Source organism: Saccopteryx leptura, chromosome 6 (genome assembly GCF_036850995.1).
Source record: "Saccopteryx leptura isolate mSacLep1 chromosome 6, mSacLep1_pri_phased_curated, whole genome shotgun sequence".
Classification (NCBI taxonomy): Eukaryota; Metazoa; Chordata; class Mammalia; order Chiroptera; family Emballonuridae; genus Saccopteryx; species Saccopteryx leptura.
In genome coordinates, this window is record NC_089508.1 from 120934980 (window position 1) to 120945938 (window position 10959).

The following is a 10959-nucleotide window of genomic DNA, read 5'->3' on the forward strand; positions in this document are numbered from 1 at the left end:
ATATATGATTTCACTCTCTTTCCCTTCTCTGATTTCATTTTCTCTTTCACTTTCTTTCTGACCATTTTCCCTCTGGTCCCTTTGATCCTGCCTCTGCCTCTGTTCCATTCCTCAGTTCACATTGTTCATTAAATTCCTTAAATGAGTGAGGTCATATGATATTTTTCTTTCTCTGCCTGGCTTATTTCATTTAGCATGATAGATTACGGGTCCATCCATGTTGTTGCAAAAGGTAAAATTTCCTTCTTCCTCATGGCTGTGTAGTATTGCATTGTGTATATATATCACTGCTTTTTATTCCACTTATCCACTGAAGGACACTTGGGCTGTTTCCAGATCTTGGCTATTGTAAACATGCTGTAATAAACATGGGAGTACATTTCTTCTTTTGAATTAGTGATTTAGTATTTATAGGATACATTCCTAAAAGTGGGATTGATGGGTCAAACGGCAGTTCCATTTTTAATTTTTTGAGGAATCTTCATACTGTTTTCAACAGTGGCTGCACCTCTCTGCATTCCCACCAGCTGTGCAAGAGGGTTCCCTTTTCTCCACATCCTCTCCAGCACTTATTATGTGCTGTTTTGTTAGCACGTGCCATTCTGACAGGTGTGAGGTGATATCTCTGTGGTTTAATTTGCATTTCTCTAATGATTAGTGATGTTGAACATTTTTTCACCTGCCTATTGGCCATCTGTATTTCCTCTTTAGAGAAGTGTCTATTCATTTCTTTTGCCCATTTTTTGATTGGATTGTTTACTTTCCTGGTGTTGAGTTTTACAAGTTCTTTATAAATTTTGGTTATTAACCCCTTATCAGATGCATTGGTGAATATATTCTCCCATTGTGTGGGTTGTCTTTTTATTTTATTAAAGGTGTCTTTTGCTGTGCAAAAGCTTTTTAGTTTTATATAGTCCTATTTGTTCATCCTGTCCTTTATTTCATTTGCACGTAGAGATGTCAGCAAAAATATGGCTGCAAGGGATATCGAAGAGTTTACTGCCTATGTTTTCTTCCAAGATGTTTATGGTTTTACGACTTACATTTAAGTCTTTTATTCATTTTGAGTTTATTTTTATGAATGGTGTAAGTTGGTGATCCAGTTTCATTTTTTAGCAAGTACCTGTCCAATTTTCCCAACACTATTTGTTAAAGAGATTGTCTTTACTCCATTGTATGCTCTTAACTCCTTTTCAAATATCAATTGTCCATAAAGGTGTGTGTTTATTTCTGGGTTCTGTGTTTTGTTTCATTAATCTGTATACCTGTTCTTATGCCAGTACCAAGCTGTTTTGAGTATGATGGTGTTGTATAATTTGATATTTTGTAGTATAATTTGATATAATCTGATAATTTGATATCAGAAAGTGTGATACTTCCCACTTTATTCTTCTTTTTCAGGTTTGCTAAGTCTATTCATGTTCTTTTTTGGTTCCGTATAAATTTTTTTTTTTTTTGTATTTTTCCGAAGCTGGAAACGGGGAGAGACAGTCAGACAGACTCCCGCATGCGCCCGACCGGGATCCACCTGGTACGCCCACCAGGGGTGAAGCTCTGCCCACCAGGGGGCGATGCTCTGCCCCTCCGGGGTGTCGCTCTGTCGCGACGCGGCCAGAGCCACTCTAGCGCCTGGGGCAGAGGCCAAGGAGCCATCTCCAGCGCCCGGGCCATCTTTGCTCCAATGGAGCCTTGGCTGTGGGAGGGGAAGAGAGAGACAGAGAGGAAGGAGAGGGGGAGGGGTGGAGAAGCAGATGGGTGCCTCTCCTGTGTGCCCTGGCCGGGAATCGAACCCAGGACTTCTGCACGCCAGGCCGACGCTCTACTACTGAGCCAACCGGCCAGGGCCGTATAAATTTTTGGAATATTTGTTCTATATCTTTGAAGTATGTCACTGGTATTTTAATCAGAACTGCATTGAATTTATACATTGCTTTGGGTAATATAGACATATTAATGATGTTTATTCTTCCTATCCATGAACACAGTATATGCTTTCACTTGTTTGTATCTTTCTTGATTTTCTTTATCAATGTTTTATAATTTTCCAAGTACAAGTCTTCAACCTCTTTGGTTAAATTTACTCCTAGGTACTTTATTTTTTTGTTGTTATTGTTGCAATAGTGAAGGGTATTGTTTTCTTAATTTCTCTTTCAGACAGTTCATTGTTGGTAAATAAAAACGCCACTGATTTCTGAATATTGATTTTATATCCTGCCATCTTGCTGAATTCAATTATCACTTCCATTCATTTTTTGACTGAGACTTTAGAGGTTTCTATGTACAGTATCATATCATCAGCAAACAATGATAGTTTTACTTCTTCTTTTCCAATTTGTATGCCCTTTATCTCTTCTTCTTGTCTGATTGCTGTGGCTAGAACTTCCAGATTATTTAAAATAAGAGTGGTAAAAGGGGATACTCATGTCTTTTTTTTTTTTTTTTTGCATTTTTTTTTCTCATTTTTCTGAAGCTGGAAACAGGGAGAGACAGTCAGACAGACTCCCGCATGCGCCCGACCGGGATCCACCCGGCACGCCCACCATGGGGCGACGCTCTGCCCACCAGGGGGCGATGTTCTGCCCATCCTGGGCGTCGCCATGTTGCGACCAGAGCCACTCTAGCGCCTGAGGCAGAGGCCACAGAGCCATCCCCAGTGCCCGGGCCATCTTTGCTCCAATGGAGCCTTGGCTGCGGGAGGGGAAGAGAGAGACAGAGAGGAAGGCGCGGCGGAGGGGTGGAGAAGCAAATGGGTGCTTCTCCTGTGTGCCCTGGCCGGGAATCGAACCCGGGTCCTCCGCACGCTAGGCCGACGCTCTACCGCTGAGCCAACCGGCCAGGGCTCATGTCTTTTTCTTGATCTTAAGGGGATAGCTGTTCATTTTTGTCCATTGATTATGATGTTGGCTGTGGGTTTGTCATAGATGGCCTTTATCATGTTGAGGTATGATCCCTGTGTTCCCACTTTGCTGAGAGTTTTGATCATAAGTGGATGTTGTATTTTATCATAAGCTTTTTCTGCATCTATTCATATTATGATGCAATTTTTATCCATTCTTTTGTTTATGTGTTAAATCACTTTGATTGATTAGGGAATATTTTACCAGCCTTGTCTCCCCAGAATAAATCCCACCTGATCATAATATATGATTTTTTTATGTATTGCTGAGTTTGATTTGCTAATATTTTTTGAGAGTTTTAGCATCTAAGTTCATCAGAGATATATGTCTATAGTTTTCTTTCTTTGTAGTGTCTTTGCCTGGTTTTGGAATCAGAATTATGCTTGCCTAATAAAAAGAGTTTGGAAGTCTTCTCTCCTCTTGAATTTTTTAAAATAGCTTGAGAAGGATAGAAGTTAGTTCTTCTTTGAATATTTGGTAAAATTCACCTGTGAAGCCATCTGGCCCAGTTCTTTTGTTGAAAGTTTTTTGATAACTGTTTCAATTTCATTTGATAAAATTAGTTTGTTTAAGTTTTCTGATTCTTCTATATTTATTTTTGAAAGATTATTTGTTTCAACCATTTCACCTAGGTTGTCTAATTTTATGGCATACAGTTCTTCACAGTATTTTCTTACAGTCCTTTGTATTTTGCCATATCAGTTGTTTCTTCTCCTCTCTCATTTCTAATTTTATTTATTTCAATTTTCTTTTTTTCTTGGTGAGTCTGGTTAAAGGTTCATCAATTTTGTTTACCTTTTTAAGGAACCAGCTCTTGGTTTCACTGACCCTCTGAATTGTTTTTTTAGCCTCTATGTTATTTATTTCTGCTCTGATCTTTATTATTTTCTTCCTTCTACTTCCTCTGGGCTTTACCTGCTGTTATTTTTCTAGTTCTTTTAGCAGGGATAAATTGTTTATTTGAGCTTTTTCTAGCTTCCTATGCCTGTAATGCTATGAACTTCCCTCTCAGAACTGCTTTTGTTTGTGTGACTTTCTTTCATTGCTTTGTTTAACTTGTGTGACTTTTTCATCAATTTAGGGATGTTTTCAGCTGTGATTTCTTTAATCAGGTTCTTTATCCCTTGTTCTTTCTCTTCTCCTTCAGGAGCCCCTATAATGTGGATGTTGTTTCTCTTCATGTTGTCACAAAACTCTCTTAGATTTTTCTTAGTCATTTTGGGCCTCTTTTCTTTTTGCTGCTCTGCTTCTATGCTTTTGTTTATCTTGTCCTCTAAATCTCTGATTTGGTCCTCAGCTTCATCCATCCTTCTTTTAATTCCTTCCAGTGTGGTCTTCATTTCTGATATTGTATTTGTCATTTCTGTCCAATTCTTTTTTATTATTTCAATGTCCTTTTTTATACTTGCTATCTCTTTATTTAGGTGCCTGTTATGTCCAGCCATTGTTGCTCTAAGATCTTTGAGCATCCTAGCAATCATTATTTTAAACTCTGCATCTGGTAATTTGGTTATTTCGATCTCATTCAGATCTTTTTCTGGGGATTTCTCTTGTTGATTCATTTGGGTTTCATTTCTCTGCCTTCCCATTTTGTCTCTGTATAGACTCCTCCTTTGGATGAGTTGTTTGTGCAGCTCCCTCAGTCTAGGGTTGGTATTGTCTGCCTCCAGTTTCCAGTTGTGTTGTTTCTAGAATTTCTTGGGTTGCCATTAACTGCTTTTTGTAAACTGCTGTGGGTTATTTGTCTGGTCACTATTCTTTTTGCTATTTGTATCAGCATCTTCTATACCTTAACTGGGTCTGGTGTAAGGAGCTCTTCCTTAAGATGTCCCTCTAACAAGATTTGTTAGGTACTGAACTAATGCTCTCCATATCTGGTCTCTGGATGTGCCCTCCCTGGACCTTCTTGGCCAGAGCCTGGTGCAGACCAGTGGGGGTTGCCACCTATGACTGGCCCTTATCTATCTTTTTGGAGCAACAGGTGATACAGATCCTATGGCTTCCTCTGCTGAGCCAGGTGCTATTGTTAATATCAACTTAGGCTGGCTTTTATCTACTTTTGGCCTGGAGGATATTCATTTTAATGTTCAGGTTCCCCTGAGATCCACTTTCTGCCACCTTTTATTGGTGGCTACTTATTGGGCTCAGTACTATAAATCAGGCATTAAGTAACATTGGATGTGGCTTGCCCCTTAGTCTCAAGTGTCATTCTATCCAGCCTTCATTTTTTTTATTTTATATTTTTCTTTTTTATTAGCCTCAGAAGGGTATGTCCACAGGAGTCCAATGAGTGTGGCTTCTGTGTTTCTGAGGTGTGGTCTGTCCACAGGATCATCACCACTGCTTCCCAGTACCTCTCTTTTTATCTATACAGCTCACCAATAAAAAGAAATTTCCTAATTCAAATATAGCAATTATAATTACTGTCACAATTATTATTTCCTCATGGCAACTCACATTGTTTCAGTTTCATTATCTTTCCTCATGGTAACTCACATTATTTCAGTTTCATTATCTTATTGGAAATGTGTCAAACACTCACAACTTCATCATAAATAAACACTATTAAATTTGCAGCATCCTAATATTGTGTGTGGCTTTAGTGAGATTAGGTTTCTTAGGGCTACTTTGGTCATAGGCAGATTTTGCCCTTAGCTCACCCAACACTTAGTCTATGCCAGGGGTCAGGAACCTTTTTGACTGAGAGAGCCATGAACACCACATATTTTAAAATGTAATTCCATAAGATCCATACAACAATCCGTGTATGTAACACATTATCCAATAAAAATTTGCTGTTGTCCCGGAGGACAGTTGTGATTGGCTCCAGCCACCCACAACCATGAACACAAACAGTAGGAAATGAATGGATTTTAATACATGAGAATGTTTTATATATTAATGTTATTATTTTTTTATTAAATTTTATTTGTCTACGAGCCAGATGCAGCCATCAAAAGAGCCACATCTGGCTCACAAGCCATAGGTTCCTGACCTCTGGTCTATGCCCTTGTCTCTGTCTTGTAATTCTAGCTCATAAAATACAATTAGAGGTAAAATCTCTCCTGAGACAAGTTTTTCATTATCTTTCTAAAATACATTTTCTTCATGCATTAAATCATATTCCAGAACATTCCACAACACTAGCTATAGCTTGAATGTTTTTTCCTTTACATCAAAGTGGCCAATTTATATTCTCATTCTATTGTTTCTGAGTATTGGTAATTCTCCAAACACTATATTTATAGTTGCAATCACCTTTTTAAAAACAGTTACTGATATGTCAATAGGTAAACTATAAACATAATTAAAGTAAAAATTTGAGTAAAATAAATTTGAAAACTAAATAAAATTGTATTCTATTTTGTAAAAATTTTCAACAATAAAAAAATACTTTCTTCATCCTGCGCCCTCTTGTCCCTTCAGCTGCTCCCACATCTACCAGCGTTCTGCTCTGCCATGTAGTGCTCTGAAGAGAACTTGCCATCTCCCCTATCAAGTGTTCCCAGACACTAGGGGTGGGCAGCAAGCCACTCCACTATATCTGGCTGGTGGGGGATGCCACTGCACAGACCAAGGGCTTTGAGCAGGAGGCACACTATGACCTGTATCATGGCTATGACTACACAGTACCACCAACAGAGAAAACTGACATTCAGATAGCTTTTACTTCTGGGTGTTATGGAAGAGTAGTTTGGCTGAGAAACACTTCATGGACAAAGGAGCTGGTGTTATAGATGAAAATTATGGAGAAAATAATGCTGTTGTACCATTTAGTTTTGGCAAATAAAATTTTGAAATAAAAAAGGGGGACTGAACAGCACAGCTTAATTATAAACGGACTATTTTTTTATCCAGAAATAGAATAAGTTCAAGTTTTGGATGACACTGGAAGTGGTTCAGGAGGGTTTGGTTACACTGGTGAGAATTAAAATCTATGCCAAAAACAGAAAATGAGAAAACATATTTTTTTCTTAAAAATAGTTTTTGTTTAATGTTTGGTGTTTTCCACTTCTGTAAACTTAATAGCTTTCACATCCAAAAATATTTGGTTCTTTTACAATCACGGGAAAGGTGTTCTGTTGGGATCATACAGAACTTTATTTTCTGTGTTTTATTGAATTGTTGTGTAAATCTGCATGGTGATCTAATACAAAGTTTCTTTTTTCAATCAAATATACATCAATTACAGATCACCCCCCTCCACCTCAGAACTGTATTATTTAAATGCTGCCCCTTCAACAACTTAGTTTTCAATTGCTTTATAAATCATAAGCAAAGCCTTTTATTCAAAAAATTGAATCCTCTATAGATACAAATTATTATACCATCTGAAAAAATATAATAAACTTATTCCTTGTTTTTTTCTCTTCAGTAAAAAATATATTTTTTTCCTATTGCTGCTATCAATACTGTCGCTTTTGGCTATAATGTTGCCTTTCATTTAACTGCTATAATAATTTTACTTTTTTTATTATAAGCCATCTGGCCTTTGAATTTTTAGTTACCACTCTATATTATGAGCCTTGCTCAATATGCGCAGATGACATTTCACTTTGTTTTTAGTGTATTTGTTTTTCCCTCAGTAAAATAATTGTTTTAACAGGAACAAGTGGATAAAAACTGTTTTTATTTTTTGTATTAAAATTATATTTAAATATCCTGCAGGGAAAAAACTTATGTTACAACTTTTTAAAAATCTGTTTGGCTTTACCCTTGCCAGACAGCTTGGTTGTGGGTTTGAATCCAGTCAGGGCACATACAGGCACAGATCAATGTTTCTGTCTGTTTTTCTTTCTCTAAAATCAATAAATAAACTTTTAAAAATCTGTTTAGTTTTAATTTTCATATGTTCTCACATTTAAAAAAGCTTTTTGAGTCTTTCCTTCTTCATTTTTCTCTTTCCTTCTTCCTGTCCATCTTTTCTTTTCTCCCTTCTTTTTTCTTGACAGTTGACATTTCCTGAAGACTTACTTATTTTGTGTCAATAAGACACTAGATACTGATACTAGAGCTGGAATTAAGACAAGCACCCTCATTGGCCTTGCAAAATATTGTGATATATTGATGTATTTTTAAGTATTAGGGTCTACTTTTAGATATTTATTTATTTATCATAAATCCAATATATTTTTTAACTAAAGATAAATGTATAATAATAAATTAAAATCCCAATCAGATTATGTGGAATCCTTTCTTATATATACCAGATATTTAAGATCTATGCAATTTAAGGGGAAAACCACATATTGATGGGCTTTTTCCTTCTGATATTTAAGAGTAGATGTCTGAATAATCATGGCAAGAACAGAGCTAGGTGAATAATTAAAAAAGACCCAAAGGCATAATTTTCAGCCCCATCTTTTCTATGAAAGAAATTCAGCTGGGCTCTAAAAGCCTAGGTTTACCACATGTAGTGGTCATAAAAATGAATATGGTATGCAAGACTATGTCTCTCTGGGATGAGACACATCTTTTTTCCACACAAAAATATCTGTTGGCCTACCCTTGCTCCTAAGAGCCCGTATTTTCCAAGAAGAGGGGCTCCTTTTACTTAATTGTTCACAGATGACCTCCAGGCTAATGGTATCCATGATTACATCACTGAAAGGTAATTTCCCTTCCTCTAAGCTGCATATCATCCCTAACTGGCATCTTCTGATTTTCTAACATCAGTGCAAATGGAATGACTATTTGTTTTCTGTTTCTCAGAAAAGCCTGGAAACCAGAAAAAAGTCGGGAGCTCAAAATATTGTGGATTGTTTTGGCAACCCAAGCAGTCAGCTGTTGACCAGAGTTCCAAGGACTAGCCAGGGGTGTCAGTAGCTGATTCTATCATCTGTGCTATGAATGACATCTTGGGATAAATTAATTCCTCTAGTTTCTCAGCATCTTAAGAACCTCAGGCGGAGATGAAATCATGGCTCTCAAAGTCTTGATGAGTTGCTGGAATATTTTGGACCTGCCTGAGCCAGTATAATATTTGTGTACATCTCTGATTTTTAGTTCAGTGTTGAATTGATACTCAACACTCAAGAAGTGAAGACCGACAATGAAAAGCACCTGAAGTTCCATTATCACATCTGAAGAAAGAATATTTGTAGAGATATTACTTTTGTGCTCATGATTACTTTCCCTAATCAAAAGTAATAAGGTAAAATCTTTCTTTATTACTGTTTGAAATTTCATACTCATTGTTGGAAGCAAGCAGAAAGAAATGCTTCTTTTTATCAGAAATAGCTGTTTAAATTTCAAATATTATACAAAAAGACATGTGCTTTTTCTGTTCACAGCATTTTAATCTCAGTAATAGCCTGGATCTTATCACTGTTAAATACAATCAAACAAACAGTCAGAATATCGCCCCATAATGGACTTGCCAGGTGGATCTCAGTCAGGGTTTAGGTGGGAGTCTGTATCCCTGCTTCCCCTCCTCTTCATAAATTGAAAAAAAATTATTTCAGGAAAAGCAAATTACTTCACAGTTACTTTTCAAAATTCCTTCTTACATCAAAGCCATGTAGAAAACCTCACACAATCATATACACATATGTATATGTAAGTGATTACTAATAAATACAAACATACTTCATTGCTAAAGTGCAAGTTTCTCAACAGGAATAAGCAATATGTTTTAAAAATCCATGGTAAAATAAAGAATACTTTCTGTAATATTTTGCATTTGTAGTTGAAATTGTACATCTTAAAGAAAACATGATTAAAGATTTTTTTTTTGGTCTGGCTGTACAACAATGTTGATCTCTTAAATAACACTTTTACAAGAGAAACAATGTTTAAAGATTTTAAATTATTTGTTATTTCACTCTATTGGATTCTATGGAAATAATTACTTAGCCATACAGTGATGTTTTAAGTAATTAGGTTTGTCTATGAAGTCTGAGATTCTATTTTTACTCTCAATTTGTTCAACTTCAATTATCACATTTTATAAATGTTTAAATAATATTTATTGAGCATTTACTGTGCTGAGCATTGTCTAAGGTAGGAATTTATGTTGCCTACTTCATTTTTTTAGCAATCCTGCCATATACTATGAATTCTTCAGTTGACAGATGGCAAATTAACCTTTACAAAAATATATGAAACCGGTCCAAAGCCATACAGCTAGTTGCCCCACACATTTTACCTTCTAATTCCATGCTATTAAAAATTACTATATATGTATTCCTCATAATTTTTATTCATTCTTAAATTCTCTGTTAAAAAGTGGAAAAAAAATACCAAAGTTATATTAACATGGGAGACAATTCGATCCATTCTAAAGCCTGTTCTCAGGACTGATGACTTCTGTTTGAAAGACAATGAAAATGATTTTTCATGGCTTGTTTATTTAGTGTTGAAAAGTAAAGGACTTACATATGTTTGTCAATCCTTAGAGAATTGAGAGCAAACATCCCAGTAATATATTTGTCTAATAATCAATACTGCCTACTAATAATCTGGGCAGTCAGGGCTGTGGGGCTACAGTGACCAGTGATGAGAAAAAAAAGATGGAAATGGAAGAATCTATTTTTAAGTCATGTCTTTTCAACTTGTCAATATCATCAACCTAACTCTCCTCCCCTGGCTTACCCTCTATCCAACATTGATTCAGTGCAATCCAGATACCCTCTGACCAGCTATTCTTTACTTATAGTAGAATTGATAGAAAATTCATAACCCCAGCAAATATTGACTTAAGAGGCAGCCTGATTAATAAAATAAAAATTAAATAATCTAAAATACTAACTTAAAATATCAAATAATAAAATTTTGTTATATGAGACTTGTATTATAATAATAGTATGTAAATTTATTTTCAATGATTTTAGAAGTAGTGTTGAAACATCTCCAGTCAGTCAAGAAAGATGTTCAAAGATTTATTAGACATTGCTGTATATGAGTAATGTTCATGTCTGTTTCAAAATGAGCTAATTGTATTTACAGTTTGGAAAAGAAGCCCTAACCTATGGTGACAAACAGAAAATTATTCATTTTCTTTAGCAATTTTATGTATAGTCAATGTTTAGATGAGTTACTTTTTATATATTATATTCTCTCC

The 10959-nt window shown here is 35.8% G+C and overlaps 1 pseudogene; it reads left to right on the forward strand.

Moving 5' to 3' along the window:
* Positions 1-6356: 6356 nt before the first annotated feature.
* Positions 6357-6829, forward strand: LOC136377246 (deoxyuridine 5'-triphosphate nucleotidohydrolase, mitochondrial-like; annotated as a pseudogene).
* Positions 6830-10959: the final 4130 nt, after the last annotated feature.